The 16484-nt window shown below is 55.2% G+C and overlaps 1 protein-coding gene across 5 annotated transcripts in view; it reads left to right on the top strand.

The window, feature by feature from the left end:
* The window catches only part of LOC142472492 (uncharacterized), a 105231-nt gene that overhangs the window by 57616 nt on the left and 31131 nt on the right, over positions 1–16484 (top strand). The gene's annotated exons all lie outside the window — the stretch shown is intronic.

Here is a 16484-nt window from a genome sequence, read left to right as displayed (position 1 = left end):
GTGGTTGAGTGAGTTAGTGACTTGGTGGGTGGTTGAGTGAGTTAGTGACTGGGTGGGTGGTTGAGTGAGTTAGTGACTGGGTGGGTTAGTGACTGGGTGGGTGGGTGAGTTAGTGACTGGGTGGGTGGGTGAGTTAGTGACTATTTAGTGTCTGGATGGGTGGGTGAGTGAGTTAATGACTGGGTGGGTGGGTGGGGGAGTGAGTTAGTGACTGGGTGGGTGGGTGGGGGAGTGAGTTAGTGACTGGGTGTGTGAGTTAGTGACTGGGTGTGTGAGTTAGTGACTGGGTGTGTGAGTTAGTGACTGGGTGTGTGAGTTAGTGACTGGGTGGGTGAGATAGTGACTGGGTGGGTGAGTTAGTGACTGGGTGAGTGGGTGAGTTAGTGACTGGGTGAGTTAGTGACTGGGTGGGTGGGTGGGTGAGTTAGTGATGGGGTGGGTGGGTGGTGAGAGTGACAGGGTGAGTTAGTGACTGGGTGGGTGAGTTAGTGACTGGGTGGTTGAGTGAGTTAGTGACTGGGTGGGTGAGTTAGTGACTGGGTGGGTGAGTTAGTGACTGGGTGGGTGAGTTAGTGACTGGGTGGGTGAGTTAGTGACTGGGTGGGTGAGTTAGTGACTGGGTGGGTGAGTTAGTGACTGGGTAAGTTAGTGACTGGGTAAGTTAGTGACTGGGTGGGTGAGTTAGTGAGTGGGTGAGTGGGTGAGTTAGTGACTGGGTGAGTGGGTGAGTTAGTGACTGGGTGAGTGGGTGAGTTAGTGACTGGGTGAGTGAGTGAGTTAGTGACTGGGTGGGTGAGTGAGTTAGTGACGGTGGGTGGGTGGGTTAGTGACTGGGTGGGTGAGTGAGTTAGTGACGGTGGGTGGGTGGGTGGGTGGGTTGAGTTAGTGACTGGGTGTGTGAGTTAGTGACTGGGTGTGTGAGTTAGTGACTGGGTGGGTGAGTTAGTGACTGGGTGGGTGAGTTAGTGACTGGGTGGGTGAGTTAGTGACTGGGTGGGTGAGTTAGTGACTGGGTGGGTGAGTTAGTGACTGGGTGGGTGAGTTAGTGACTGGGTGAGTGGGTGAGTTAGTGACTGGGTGGGTGGGTGAGTTAGTGACTGGGTGGGTGAGTTAGTGACTGGGTGGGTGATTTAGTGATGGGGTGGGTGGGTGGTGAGAGTGACAGGGTGAGTTAGTGACTGGGTGGGTGGGTGAGTTAGTGGGTGGGTGAGTTAGTGACTGGGTGGTTGAGTGAGTTAGTTACTGGGTGGGTGAGTTAGTGACTGTGGGTGAGTGAGTGAATGGGTGGGTGAGTTGTGAGTGACTGGGTGAGTTAGTGACTGGGTGAGTTAGTGACTGGGTGGGTGGGTGAGTTAGTGACTGGGTGAGTTAGTGACTGGGTGGGTGGGTGAGTTAGTGACTGGGTGGGTGGTTGAGTGAGTTAGTGACTGGGTGGGTGGTTGAGTGAGTTAGTGACCCCCCCCCCGGGGACTGCACAATTCCCCGGCAGTGACACACGCACACACACCTTACCTCTACTTCCGGGCGCCGCCATCTTAGGCACTTGGCGCCGCGAGGGAGGAAGGGGGTCCTTCCGGGCGCCGCCATCTTGGGCGCCGCGTGGCAGCTGCACTAACCTGAGTTAGTGGGTGAGTGAGTGACTGGGTGAGTGAGTTAGTGACTGGGTGAGTTAGTGACTGGATGGGTGGGTGAGTTAGTGACTGGGTGGGTGGTTGAGTGAGTTAGTGACTGGGTGGGTGGTTGAGTGAGTTAGTGACTGGGTGGGTGGTTGAGTGAGTTAGTGATTGGGTGGGTGGTTGAGTGAGTTAGTGACTTGGTGGGTGGTTGAGTGAGTTAGTGACTGGGTGGGTGGTTGAGTGAGTTAGTGACTGGGTGGGTTAGTGACTGGGTGGGTGGGTGAGTTAGTGACTGGGTGGGTGGGTGAGTTAGTGACTATTTAGTGTCTGGATGGGTGGGTGAGTGAGTGAGTGGGTGGGTGGGTGAGTGAGTTAATGACTGGGTGGGTGGGTGGGGGAGTGAGTTAGTGACTGGGTGGGTGGGTGGGGGAGTGAGTTAGTGACTGGGTGTGTGAGTTAGTGACTGGGTGTGTGAGTTAGTGACTGGGTGGGTGAGTTAGTGACTGGGTGGGTGAGTTAGTGACTGGGTGGGTGAGTTAGTGACTGGGTGAGTGGGTGAGTTAGTGACTGGGTGGGTGGGTGGGTGGGTGAGTTAGTGATGGGGTGGGTGGGTGGTGAGAGTGACAGGGTGAGTTAGTGACTGGGTGGGTGAGTTAGTGACTGGGTGGTTGAGTGAGTTAGTGACTGGGTGGGTGAGTTAGTGACTGGGTGGGTGAGTTAGTGACTGGGTGGGTGAGTTAGTGACTGGGTGGGGGAGTTAGTGACTGGGTGGGTGAGTTAGTGACTGGGTGGGTGAGTTAGTGACTGGGTGGGTGAGTTAGTGACTGGGTAAGTTAGTGACTGGGTAAGTTAGTGACTGGGTGGGTGAGTTAGTGACTGGGTGAGTGGTTGAGTGTGTTAGTGACTGGGTGGGTGGTTGAGTGAGTTAGTGACTGGGTGGGTGGGTGAGTGAGTTAGTGACTGGGTGGGTGAGTGAGTTAGTGACTGGGTGGGTGGGTGAGTGAGTTAGTGACTGGGTGGGTGGGTGAGTGAGTTAGTGACTGGGTGGGTGAGTGACTGGGTTAGTTAGTGACTGGGTGGGTGGGTGAGTTAGTGGGTGGGTGAGTTAGTGATTGGGTGGTTGAGTGAGTTAGTTACTGGGTGGGTGAGTTAGTGACTGTGTGGGTGAGTGAGTGGATGGGTGGGTGAGTTGTGAGTGACTGGGTGAGTTAGTGACTGGGTGGGTGGGTGAGTGGGTGGGTGAGTTATTGACTGGGTGGGTGAGTTAGTGACTGGGTGAGTTAGTGACTGGGTGGGTGGGTGGGTGAGTTAGTGACTGGGTGGGTGGTTGAGTGAGTTAGTGACTGGGTGGGTGGTTGAGTGAGTTCGTGACTGGGTGGGTGAGTGAGTGAGTGACTGGGTGGGTGAGTGAGTTAGTGACTGGGTGGGTGAGTGAGTTAGTGACTGGGTGGGTGAGTGAGTTAGTGACGGTGGGTGGGTGGGTGGGTTGAGTTAGTGACTGGGTGAGTGGGTGAGTTAGTGACTGGGTGAGTTAGTGACTGGGTGGGTGGGTGAGTTAGTGATGGGGTGGGTGGGTGGTGAGAGTGACAGGGTGAGTTAGTGACTGGGTGGGTGAGTTAGTGACTGGGTGAGTGGGTGAGTTAGTGACTGGGTGAGTTAGTGACTGGGTGGGTGGGTGAGTTAGTGATGGGGTGGGTGGGTGGTGAGAGTGACAGGGTGAGTTAGTGACTGGGTGGGTGAGTTAGTGACTGGGTGGTTGAGTGAGTTAGTGACTGGGTGGTTGAGTGAGTTAGTGACTGGGTGGGTGAGTTAGTGACTGGGTGGGTGAGTTAGTGACTGGGTGGGTGAGTTATTGACTGGGTGGGTGAGTTAGTGACTGGGTGAGTTAGTGACTTGAGTTAGTGACTGGGTGGGTGGTTGAGTGAGTTAGTGACTGGGTGGGTGGTTGAGTGAGTTAGTGACTGGGTGGGTGGTTGAGTGAGTTAGTGACTGGGTGGGTGGTTGAGTGAGTTAATGACTGGGTGGGTGGTTGAGTCAGTTAGTGACTGGGTGGGTGGTTGAGTGAGTTAGTGACTGGGTAGGTGGGTGAGTTAGTGACTGGGTGGGTGAGTGAGTTAGTGACTGGGTGGGTGAGTGACTGGGTGAGTTAGTGACTGGGTGGGTGGGTGAGTTAGTGGGTGGGTGAGTTAGTGATTGGGTGGTTGAGTGAGTTAGTTACTGGGTGGGTGAGTTAGTGACTGTGTGGGTGAGTGAGTGGATGGGTGGGTGAGTTGTGAGTGACTGGGTGGGTGGGTGAGTGGGTGGGTGAGTTATTGACTGGGTGGGTGAGTTAGTGACTGGGTGAGTTAGTGACTGGGTGGGTGGGTGGGTGAGTTAGTGACTGGGTGGGTGGTTGAGTGAGTTAGTGACTGGGTGGGTGGTTGAGTGAGTTAGTGACTGGGTGGGTGGTTGAGTGAGTTAGTGACTGGGTGGGTGGTTGAGTGAGTTAATGACTGGGTGGGTGGTTGAGTCAGTTAGTGACTGGGTGGGTGGTTGAGTGAGTTAGTGACTGGGTAGGTGGGTGAGTTAGTGACTGGGTGGGTGAGTGAGTTAGTGACTGGGTGGGTGGGTGAGTGAGTTAGTGACTGGGTAGGTGGGTGGGTGAGTGACTGGGTGGGTGAGTGAGTGACTGGGTGGGTGAGTGAGTTAGTGACTGGGTGGGTGAGTGAGTTAGTGACTGGGTGGGTGAGTGAGTTAGTGACTGGGTGGGTGAGTGAGTTAGTGACTGGGTGGGTGAGTGAGTTAGTGACTGGGTGGGTGAGTGAGTTAGTGACGGTGGGTGGGTGGGTGGGTGGGTTGAGTTAGTGACTGGGTGTGTGAGTTAGTGACTGGGTGTGTGAGTTAGTGACTGGGTGGGTGAGTTAGTGACTGGGTGGGTGAGTTAGTGACTGGGTGGGTGAGTTAGTGACTGGGTGGGTGAGTTAGTGACTGGGTGGGTGAGTTAGTGACTGGGTAAGTTAGTGACTGGGTAAGTTAGTGACTGGGTGGGTGAGTTAGTGACTGGGTGAGTGGTTGAGTGTGTTAGTGACTGGGTGGGTGGTTGAGTGAGTTAGTGACTGGGTGGGTGGGTGAGTGAGTTAGTGACTGGGTGGGTGAGTGAGTTAGTGACTGGGTGGGTGGGTGAGTGAGTTAGTGACTGGGTGGGTGGGTGAGTGAGTTAGTGACTGGGTGGGTGAGTGACTGGGTTAGTTAGTGACTGGGTGGGTGGGTGAGTTAGTGGGTGGGTGAGTTAGTGATTGGGTGGTTGAGTGAGTTAGTTACTGGGTGGGTGAGTTAGTGACTGTGTGGGTGAGTGAGTGGATGGGTGGGTGAGTTGTGAGTGACTGGGTGAGTTAGTGACTGGGTGGGTGGGTGAGTGGGTGGGTGAGTTATTGACTGGGTGGGTGAGTTAGTGACTGGGTGAGTTAGTGACTGGGTGGGTGGGTGGGTGAGTTAGTGACTGGGTGGGTGGTTGAGTGAGTTAGTGACTGGGTGGGTGGTTGAGTGAGTTCGTGACTGGGTGGGTGAGTGAGTGAGTGACTGGGTGGGTGAGTGAGTTAGTGACTGGGTGGGTGAGTGAGTTAGTGACTGGGTGGGTGAGTGAGTTAGTGACGGTGGGTGGGTGGGTGGGTTGAGTTAGTGACTGGGTGAGTGGGTGAGTTAGTGACTGGGTGAGTTAGTGACTGGGTGGGTGGGTGAGTTAGTGATGGGGTGGGTGGGTGGTGAGAGTGACAGGGTGAGTTAGTGACTGGGTGGGTGAGTTAGTGACTGGGTGAGTGGGTGAGTTAGTGACTGGGTGAGTTAGTGACTGGGTGGGTGGGTGAGTTAGTGATGGGGTGGGTGGGTGGTGAGAGTGACAGGGTGAGTTAGTGACTGGGTGGGTGAGTTAGTGACTGGGTGGTTGAGTGAGTTAGTGACTGGGTGGTTGAGTGAGTTAGTGACTGGGTGGGTGAGTTAGTGACTGGGTGGGTGAGTTAGTGACTGGGTGGGTGAGTTATTGACTGGGTGGGTGAGTTAGTGACTGGGTGAGTTAGTGACTTGAGTTAGTGACTGGGTGGGTGGTTGAGTGAGTTAGTGACTGGGTGGGTGGTTGAGTGAGTTAGTGACTGGGTGGGTGGTTGAGTGAGTTAGTGACTGGGTGGGTGGTTGAGTGAGTTAATGACTGGGTGGGTGGTTGAGTCAGTTAGTGACTGGGTGGGTGGTTGAGTGAGTTAGTGACTGGGTAGGTGGGTGAGTTAGTGACTGGGTGGGTGAGTGAGTTAGTGACTGGGTGGGTGAGTGACTGGGTGAGTTAGTGACTGGGTGGGTGGGTGAGTTAGTGGGTGGGTGAGTTAGTGATTGGGTGGTTGAGTGAGTTAGTTACTGGGTGGGTGAGTTAGTGACTGTGTGGGTGAGTGAGTGGATGGGTGGGTGAGTTGTGAGTGACTGGGTGGGTGGGTGAGTGGGTGGGTGAGTTATTGACTGGGTGGGTGAGTTAGTGACTGGGTGAGTTAGTGACTGGGTGGGTGGGTGGGTGAGTTAGTGACTGGGTGGGTGGTTGAGTGAGTTAGTGACTGGGTGGGTGGTTGAGTGAGTTAGTGACTGGGTGGGTGGTTGAGTGAGTTAGTGACTGGGTGGGTGGTTGAGTGAGTTAATGACTGGGTGGGTGGTTGAGTCAGTTAGTGACTGGGTGGGTGGTTGAGTGAGTTAGTGACTGGGTAGGTGGGTGAGTTAGTGACTGGGTGGGTGAGTGAGTTAGTGACTGGGTGGGTGGGTGAGTGAGTTAGTGACTGGGTAGGTGGGTGGGTGAGTGACTGGGTGGGTGAGTGAGTGACTGGGTGGGTGAGTGAGTTAGTGACTGGGTGGGTGAGTGAGTTAGTGACTGGGTGGGTGAGTGAGTTAGTGACTGGGTGGGTGAGTGAGTTAGTGACTGGGTGGGTGAGTGAGTTAGTGACTGGGTGGGTGAGTGAGTTAGTGACGGTGGGTGGGTGGGTGGGTGGGTTGAGTTAGTGACTGGGTGTGTGAGTTAGTGACTGGGTGTGTGAGTTAGTGACTGGGTGGGTGAGTTAGTGACTGGGTGGGTGAGTTAGTGACTGGGTGGGTGAGTTAGTGACTGGGTGAGTGGGTGAGTTAGTGACTGGGTGAGTGGGTGAGTTAGTGACTGGGTGGGTGGGTGGGTGAGTTAGTGACTGGGTGGGTGAGTGAGTTAGTGACTGGGTGGGTGATTTAGTGATGGGGTGGGTGGGTGGTGAGAGTGACAGGGTGAGTTAGTGACTGGGTGGGTGAGTTAGTGGGTGGGTGAGTTAGTGACTGGGTGGTTGAGTGAGTTAGTTACTGGGTGGGTGAGTTAGTGACTGTGGGTGAGTGAGTGAATGGGTGGGTGAGTTGTGAGTGACTGGGTGAGTTAGTGACTGGGTGAGTTAGTGACTGGGTGGGTGGGTGAGTTAGTGACTGGGTGAGTTAGTGACTGGGTGGGTGGGTGAGTTAGTGACTGGGTGGGTGGTTGAGTGAGTTAGTGACTGGGTGGGTGGTTGAGTGAGTTAGTGACCCCCCCCCCGCCCCCGGGGACTGCACAATTCCCCGGCAGTGACACACGCACACACACCTTACCTCTACTTCCGGGCGCCGCCATCTTAGGCACTTGGCGCCGCGAGGGAGGAAGGGGGTCCTTCCGGGCGCCGCCATCTTGGGCGCCGCGTGGCAGCTGCACTAACCTGAGTTAGTGGGTGAGTGAGTGACTGGGTGAGTGGGTGAGTGAGTTAGTGACTGGGTGAGTTAGTGACTGGATGGGTGGGTGAGTTAGTGACTGGGTGGGTGGTTGAGTGAGTTAGTGACTGGGTGGGTGGTTGAGTGACTTAGTGACTGGGTGGGTGGTTGAGTGAGTTAGTGATTGGGTGGGTGGTTGAGTGAGTTAGTGACTTGGTGGGTGGTTGAGTGAGTTAGTGACTGGGTGGGTGGTTGAGTGAGTTAGTGACTGGGTGGGTTAGTGACTGGGTGGGTGGGTGAGTTAGTGACTGGGTGGGTGGGTGAGTTAGTGACTATTTAGTGTCTGGATGGGTGGGTGAGTGAGTTAATGACTGGGTGGGTGGGTGGGGGAGTGAGTTAGTGACTGGGTGGGTGGGTGGGGGAGTGAGTTAGTGACTGGGTGTGTGAGTTAGTGACTGGGTGTGTGTTAGTGACTGGGTGTGTGAGTTAGTGACTGGGTGTGTGAGTTAGTGACTGGGTGGGTGAGATAGTGACTGGGTGGGTGAGTTAGTGACTGGGTGAGTGGGTGAGTTAGTGACTGGGTGAGTTAGTGACTGGGTGGGTGGGTGGGTGAGTTAGTGATGGGGTGGGTGGGTGGTGAGAGTGACAGGGTGAGTTAGTGACTGGGTGGGTGAGTTAGTGACTGGGTGGTTGAGTGAGTTAGTGACTGGGTGGGTGAGTTAGTGACTGGGTGGGTGAGTTAGTGACTGGGTGGGTGAGTTAGTGACTGGGTGGGTGAGTTAGTGACTGGGTGGGTGAGTTAGTGACTGGGTGGGTGAGTTAGTGACTGGGTGGGTGAGTTAGTGACTGGGTAAGTTAGTGACTGGGTAAGTTAGTGACTGGGTGGGTGAGTTAGTGAGTGGGTGAGTGGGTGAGTTAGTGACTGGGTGAGTGGGTGAGTTAGTGACTGGGTGAGTGGGTGAGTTAGTGACTGGGTGAGTGAGTGAGTTAGTGACTGGGTGGGTGAGTGAGTTAGTGACGGTGGGTGGGTGGGTTAGTGACTGGGTGGGTGAGTGAGTTAGTGACGGTGGGTGGGTGGGTGGGTGGGTTGAGTTAGTGACTGGGTGTGTGAGTTAGTGACTGGGTGTGTGAGTTAGTGACTGGGTGGGTGAGTTAGTGACTGGGTGGGTGAGTTAGTGACTGGGTGGGTGAGTTAGTGACTGGGTGGGTGAGTTAGTGACTGGGTGGGTGAGTTAGTGACTGGGTGGGTGAGTTAGTGACTGGGTGAGTGGGTGAGTTAGTGACTGGGTGGGTGGGTGAGTTAGTGACTGGGTGGGTGAGTTAGTGACTGGGTGGGTGATTTAGTGATGGGGTGGGTGGGTGGTGAGAGTGACAGGGTGAGTTAGTGACTGGGTGGGTGGGTGAGTTAGTGGGTGGGTGAGTTAGTGACTGGGTGGTTGAGTGAGTTAGTTACTGGGTGGGTGAGTTAGTGACTGTGGGTGAGTGAGTGAATGGGTGGGTGAGTTGTGAGTGACTGGGTGAGTTAGTGACTGGGTGAGTTAGTGACTGGGTGGGTGGGTGAGTTTAGTGACTGGGTGAGTTAGTGACTGGGTGGGTGGGTGAGTTAGTGACTGGGTGGGTGGTTGAGTGAGTTAGTGACTGGGTGGGTGGTTGAGTGAGTTAGTGACCCCCCCCCCCGGGGACTGCACAATTCCCCGGCAGTGACACACGCACACACACCTTACCTCTACTTCGGGCGCCGCCATCTTAGGCACTTGGCGCCGCGAGGGAGGAAGGGGGTCCTTCCGGGCGCCGCCATCTTGGGCGCCGCGTGGCAGCTGCACTAACCTGAGTTAGTGGGTGAGTGAGTGAGTGGGTGAGTGAGTTAGTGACTGGGTGAGTTAGTGACTGGATGGGTGGGTGAGTTAGTGACTGGGTGGGTGGTTGAGTGAGTTAGTGACTGGGTGGGTGGTTGAGTGAGTTAGTGACTGGGTGGGTGGTTGAGTGAGTTAGTGATTGGGTGGGTGGTTGAGTGAGTTAGTGACTTGGTGGGTGGTTGAGTGAGTTAGTGACTGGGTGGGTGGTTGAGTGAGTTAGTGACTGGGTGGGTTAGTGACTGGGTGGGTGGGTGAGTTAGTGACTGGGTGGGTGGGTGAGTTAGTGACTATTTAGTGTCTAGATGGGTGGGTGAGTGAGTGAGTGGGTGGGTGGGTGAGTGAGTTAATGACTGGGTGGGTGGGTGAGTTAGTGACTATTTAGTGTCTGGATGGGTGGGTGAGTGAGTTAATGACTGGGTGGGTGGGTGGGGGAGTGAGTTAGTGACTGGGTGGGTGGGTGGGGGAGTGAGTTAGTGACTGGGTGTGTGAGTTAGTGACTGGGTGTGTGAGTTAGTGACTGGGTGTGTGAGTTAGTGACTGGGTGTGTGAGTTAGTGACTGGGTGGGTGAGATTGTGACTGGGTGGGTGAGTTAGTGACTGGGTGAGTGGGTGAGTTAGTGACTGGGTGAGTTAGTGACTGGGTGGGTGGGTGGGTGAGTTAGTGATGGGGTGGGTGGGTGGTGAGAGTGACAGGGTGAGTTAGTGACTGGGTGGGTGAGTTAGTGACTGGGTGGTTGAGTGAGTTAGTGACTGGGTGGTTGAGTGAGTTAGTGACTGGGTGGGTGAGTTAGTGACTGGGTGGGTGAGTTAGTGACTGGGTGGGTGAGTTAGTGACTGGGTGGGTGAGTTAGTGACTGGGTGGGTGAGTTAGTGACTGGGTGGGTGAGTTAGTGACTGGGTGGGTGAGTTAGTGACTGGGTAAGTTAGTGACTGGGTAAGTTAGTGACTGGGTGGGTGAGTTAGTGAGTGGGTGAGTGGGTGAGTTAGTGACTGGGTGAGTGGGTGAGTTAGTGACTGGGTGAGTGGGTGAGTTAGTGACTGGGTGAGTGAGTGAGTTAGTGACTGGGTGGGTGAGTGAGTTAGTGACGGTGGGTGGGTGGGTTAGTGACTGGGTGGGTGAGTGAGTTAGTGACGGTGGGTGGGTGGGTGGGTGGGTTGAGTTAGTGACTGGGTGTGTGAGTTAGTGACTGGGTGGGTGAGTTAGTGACTGGGTGGGTGAGTTAGTGACTGGGTGGGTGAGTTAGTGACTGGGTGGGTGAGTTAGTGACTGGGTGGGTGAGTTAGTGACTGGGTGGGTGAGTTAGTGACTGGGTGGGTGAGTTAGTGACTGGGTGAGTGGGTGAGTTAGTGACTGGGTGGGTGGGTGAGTTAGTGACTGGGTGGGTGAGTTAGTGACTGGGTGGGTGATTTAGTGATGGGGTGGGTGGGTGGTGAGAGTGACAGGGTGAGTTAGTGACTGGGTGGGTGGGTGAGTTAGTGGGTGGGTGAGTTAGTGACTGGGTGGTTGAGTGAGTTAGTTACTGGGTGGGTGAGTTAGTGACTGTGGGTGAGTGAGTGAATGGGTGGGTGAGTTGTGAGTGACTGGGTGAGTTAGTGACTGGGTGAGTTAGTGACTGGGTGGGTGGGTGAGTTAGTGACTGGGTGAGTTAGTGACTGGGTGGGTGGGTGAGTTAGTGACTGGGTGGGTGGTTGAGTGAGTTAGTGACTGGGTGGGTGGTTGAGTGAGTTAGTGACCCCCCCCCGGGGACTGCACAATTCCCCGGCAGTGACACACGCACACACACCTTACCTCTACTTCCGGGCGCCGCCATCTTAGGCACTTGGCGCCGCGAGGGAGGAAGGGGGTCCTTCCGGGCGCCGCCATCTTGGGCGCCGCGTGGCAGCTGCACTAACCTGAGTTAGTGGGTGAGTGAGTGACTGGGTGAGTGAGTTAGTGACTGGGTGAGTTAGTGACTGGATGGGTGGGTGAGTTAGTGACTGGGTGGGTGGTTGAGTGAGTTAGTGACTGGGTGGGTGGTTGAGTGAGTTAGTGACTGGGTGGGTGGTTGAGTGAGTTAGTGATTGGGTGGGTGGTTGAGTGAGTTAGTGACTTGGTGGGTGGTTGAGTGAGTTAGTGACTGGGTGGGTGGGTGAGTTAGTGACTGGGTGGGTGGGTGAGTTAGTGACTATTTAGTGTCTGGATGGGTGGGTGAGTGAGTGGGTGGGTGGGTGAGTGAGTTAATGACTGGGTGGGTGGGTGGGGGAGTGAGTTAGTGACTGGGTGGGTGGGTGGGGGAGTGAGTTAGTGACTGGGTGTGTGAGTTAGTGACTGGGTGTGTGAGTTAGTGACTGGGTGGGTGAGTTAGTGACTGGGTGGGTGAGTTAGTGACTGGGTGGGTGAGTTAGTGACTGGGTGAGTGGGTGAGTTAGTAACTGGGTGAGTTAGTGACTGGGTGGGTGGGTGGGTGGGTGAGTTAGTGATGGGGTGGGTGGGTGGTGAGAGTGACAGGGTGAGTTAGTGACTGGGTGGGTGAGTTAGTGACTGGGTGGTTGAGTGAGTTAGTGACTGGGTGGGTGAGTTAGTGACTGGGTGGGTGAGTTAGTGACTGGGTGGGTGAGTTAGTGACTGGGTGGGTGAGTTAGTGACTGGGTGGGTGAGTTAGTGACTGGGTGGGTGAGTTAGTGACTGGGTGGGTGAGTTAGTGACTGGGTAAGTTAGTGACTGGGTAAGTTAGTGACTGGGTGGGTGAGTTAGTGACTGGGTGAGTGGTTGAGTGTGTTAGTGACTGGGTGGGTGGTTGAGTGAGTTAGTGACTGGGTGGGTGGGTGAGTTAGTGACTGGGTGGGTGAGTGAGTTAGTGACTGGGTGGGTGGGTGAGTGAGTTAGTGACTGGGTGGGTGGGTGAGTGAGTTAGTGACTGGGTGGGTGAGTGACTGGGTTAGTTAGTGACTGGGTGGGTGGGTGAGTTAGTGGGTGGGTGAGTTAGTGATTGGGTGGTTGAGTGAGTTAGTTACTGGGTGGGTGAGTTAGTGACTGTGTGGGTGAGTGAGTGGATGGGTGGGTGAGTTGTGAGTGACTGGGTGAGTTAGTGACTGGGTGGGTGGGTGAGTGGGTGGGTGAGTTATTGACTGGGTGGGTGAGTTAGTGACTGGGTGAGTTAGTGACTGGGTGGGTGGGTGGGTGAGTTAGTGACTGGGTGGGTGGTTGAGTGAGTTAGTGACTGGGTGGGTGGTTGAGTGAGTTCGTGACTGGGTGGGTGAGTGAGTGAGTGACTGGGTGGGTGAGTGAGTTAGTGACTGGGTGGGTGAGTGAGTTAGTGACTGGGTGGGTGAGTGAGTTAGTGACGGTGGGTGGGTGGGTGGGTTGAGTTAGTGACTGGGTGTGTGAGTTAGTGACTGGGTGGGTGAGTTAGTGACTGGGTGAGTGGGTGAGTTAGTGACTGGGTGAGTTAGTGACTGGGTGGGTGGGTGAGTTAGTGATGGGGTGGGTGGGTGGTGAGAGTGACAGGGTGAGTTAGTGACTGGGTGGGTGAGTTAGTGACTGGGTGGTTGAGTGAGTTAGTGACTGGGTGGTTGAGTGAGTTAGTGACTGGGTGGGTGAGTTAGTGACTGGGTGGGTGAGTTAGTGACTGGGTGGGTGAGTTAGTGACTGGGTGGGTGAGTTAGTGACTGGGTGGGTGAGTTAGTGACTGGGTAAGTTAGTGACTGGGTAAGTTAGTGACTGGGTGGGTGAGTTAGTGAGTGGGTGAGTGGGTGAGTTAGTGACTGGGTGAGTGGTTGAGTGTGTTAGTGACTGGGTGGGTGGTTGAGTGAGTTAGTGACTGGGTGGGTGGGTGAGTGAGTTAGTGACTGGGTGGGTGAGTGAGTTAGTGACTGGGTGGGTGGGTGAGTGAGTTAGTGACTGGGTGGGTGGGTGAGTGAGTTAGTGACTTTGTGGGTGAGTGACTGGGTGAGTTAGTGACTGGGTGGGTGGGTGAGTTAGTGGGTGGGTGAGTTAGTGATTGGGTGGTTGAGTGAGTTAGTTACTGGGTGGGTGAGTTAATGACTGTGTGGGTGAGTGAGTGGATGGGTGGGTGAGTTGTGAGTGACTGGGTGAGTTAGTGACTGGGTGGGTGGGTGAGTGGGTGGGTGAGTTATTGACTGGGTGGGTGAGTTAGTGACTGGGTGAGTTAGTGACTGGGTGGGTGGGTGGGTGAGTTAGTGACTGGGTGGGTGGTTGAGTGAGTTAGTGACTGGGTGGGTGGTTGAGTGAGTTAATGACTGGGTGGGTGGTTGAGTCAGTTAGTGACTGGGTGGGTGGTTGAGTGAGTTAGTGACTGGGTAGGTGGGTGAGTTAGTGACTGGGTGGGTGAGTGAGTTAGTGACTGGGTGGGTGGGTGAGTGAGTTAGTGACTGGGTAGGTGGGTGGGTGAGTGACTGGGTGGGTGAGTGAGTGACTGGGTGGGTGAGTGAGTGACTGGGTGGGTGAGTGAGTGACTGGGTGGGTGAGTGAGTTAGTGACTGGGTGGGTGAGTGAGTTAGTGACTGGGTGGGTGAGTGAGTTAGTGACGGTGGGTGGGTGGGTGGGTGGGTTGAGTTAGTGACTGGGTGTGTGAGTTAGTGACTGGGTGTGTGAGTTAGTGACTGGGTGGGTGAGTTAGTGACTGGGTGGGTGAGTTAGTGACTGGGTGGGTGAGTTAGTGACTGGGTGGGTGAGTTAGTGACTGGGTGGGTGAGTTAGTGACTGGGTGGGTGAGTTAGTGACTGGGTGAGTGGGTGAGTTAGTGACTGGGTGAGTGGGTGAGTTAGTGACTGGGTGGGTGGGTGGGTGAGTTAGTGACTGGGTGGGTGAGTGAGTTAGTGACTGGGTGGGTGATTTAGTGATGGGGTGGGTGGGTGGTGAGAGTGACAGGGTGAGTTAGTGACTGGGTGGGTGGGTGAGTTAGTGGGTGGGTGAGTTAGTGACTGGGTGGTTGAGTGAGTTAGTTACTGGGTGGGTGAGTTAGTGACTGTGGGTGAGTGAGTGAATGGGTGGGTGAGTTGTGAGTGACTGGGTGAGTTAGTGACTGGGTGAGTTAGTGACTGGGTGGGTGGGTGAGTTAGTGACTGGGTGAGTTAGTGACTGGGTGGGTGGGTGAGTTAGTGACTGGGTGGGTGGTTGGGTGAGTTAGTGACTGGGTGGGTGGTTGAGTGAGTTAGTGACCCCCCCCCCCCCCCCGGGGACTGCACAATTCCCCGGCAGTGACACACGCACACACACCTTACCTCTACTTCCGGGCGCCGCCATCTTAGGCACTTGGCGCCGCGAGGGAGGAAGGGGGTCCTTCCGGGCGCCGCCATCTTGGGCGCCGCGTGGCAGCTGCACTAACCTGAGTTAGTGGGTGAGTGAGTGACTGGGTGAGTGGGTGAGTGAGTTAGTGACTGGGTGAGTTAGTGACTGGATGGGTGGGTGAGTTAGTGACTGGGTGGGTGGTTGAGTGAGTTAGTGACTGGGTGGGTGGTTGAGTGAGTTAGTGACTGGGTGGGTGGTTGAGTGAGTTAGTGATTGGGTGGGTGGTTGAGTGAGTTAGTGACTTGGTGGGTGGTTGAGTGAGTTAGTGACTGGGTGGGTGGTTGAGTGAGTTAGTGACTGGGTGGGTTAGTGACTGGGTGGGTGGGTGAGTTAGTGACTGGGTGGGTGGGTGAGTTAGTGACTATTTAGTGTCTGGATGGGTGGGTGAGTGAGTGAGTGGGTGGGTGGGTGAGTGAGTTAATGACTGGGTGGGTGGGTGGGGGAGTGAGTTAGTGACTGGGTGGGTGGGGGAGTGAGTTAGTGACTGGGTGTGTGAGTTAGTGACTGGGTGTGTGAGTTAGTGACTGGGTGTGTGAGTTAGTGACTGGGTGTGTGAGTTAGTGACTGGGTGTGTGAGTTAGTGACTGGGTGGGTGAGATAGTGACTGGGTGGGTGAGTTAGTGACTGGGTGGGTGGGTGAGTTAGTGACTGGGTGAGTTAGTGACTGGGTGGGTGAGTTAGTGATGGGGTGGGTGGGTGGTGAGAGTGACAGGGTGCGTTAGTGACTGGGTGGGTGAGTTAGTGACTGGGTGGTTGAGTGAGTTAGTGACTGGGTGGGTGAGTTAGTGACTGGGTGGGTGAGTTAGTGACTGGGTGGGTGAGTTAGTGACTGGATGGGTGAGTTAGTGACTGGGTGGGTGAGTTAGTGACTGGGTGGGTGAGTTAGTGACTGGGTGGGTGAGTTAGTGACTGGGTGGGTGAGTTAGTGACTGGGTAAGTTAGTGACTGGGTAAGTTAGTGACTGGGTGGGTGAGTTAGTGAGTGGGTGAGTGGGTGAGTTAGTGACTGGGTGAGTGGGTGAGTTAGTGACTGGGTGAGTGGGTGAGTTAGTGACTGGGTGAGTGAGTGAGTTAGTGACTGGGTGGGTGAGTGAGTTAGTGACGGTGGGTGGGTGGGTTAGTGACTGGGTGGGTGAGTTAGTGACTGGGTGGGTGAGTTAGTGACTGGGTGGGTGAGTTAGTGAGTGGGTGGGTGAGTTAGTGACTGGGTGGGTGAGTTAGTGACTGGGTGGGTGAGTTAGTGACTGGGTGGGTGAGTTAGTGACTGGGTGAGTGGGTGAGTTAGTGACTGGGTGGGTGGGTGAGTTAGTGACTGGGTGGGTGGGTGGGTGAGTTAGTGACTGGGTGGGTGATTTAGTGATGGGGTGGGTGGGTGGTGAGAGTGACAGGGTGAGTTAGTGACTGGGTGGGTGGGTGAGTTAGTGGGTGGGTGAGTTAGTGACTGGGTGGTTGAGTGAGTTAGTTACTGGGTGGGTGAGTTAGTGACTGTGGGTGAGTGAGTGAATGGGTGGGTGAGTTGTGAGTGACTGGGTGAGTTAGTGACTGGGTGGGTGGGTGAGTTAGTGACTGGGTGAGTTAGTGACTGGGTGGTTGAGTGAGTTAGTGACTGGGTGGGTGGTTGAGTGAGTTAGTGACTGGGTGGGTGGTTGAGTGAGTTAGTGACCCCCCCCCGGGGACTGCACAATTCCCCGGCAGTGACACACGCACACACACCTTACCTCTACTTCCGGGCGCCGCCATCTTAGGCACTTGGCGCCGCGAGGGAGGAAGGGGGTCCTTCCGGGCGCCGCCATCTTGGGCGCCGCGTGGCAGCTGCACTAACCTGAGTTAGTGGGTGAGTGAGTGACTGGGTGAGTGAGTTAGTGACTGGGTGAGTTAGTGACTGGATGGGTGGGTGAGTTAGTGACTGGGTGGGTGGTTGAGTGAGTTAGTGACTGGGTGGGTGGTTGAGTGAGTTAGTGACTGGGTGGGTGGTTGAGTGAGTTAGTGATTGGGTGGGTGGTTGAGTGAGTTAGTGACT

This window comes from Ascaphus truei, chromosome 22 (assembly GCF_040206685.1).
Source record: "Ascaphus truei isolate aAscTru1 chromosome 22, aAscTru1.hap1, whole genome shotgun sequence".
Classification (NCBI taxonomy): Eukaryota; Metazoa; Chordata; class Amphibia; order Anura; family Ascaphidae; genus Ascaphus; species Ascaphus truei.
This window is presented reverse-complemented; position numbering and strand designations above follow the sequence as displayed.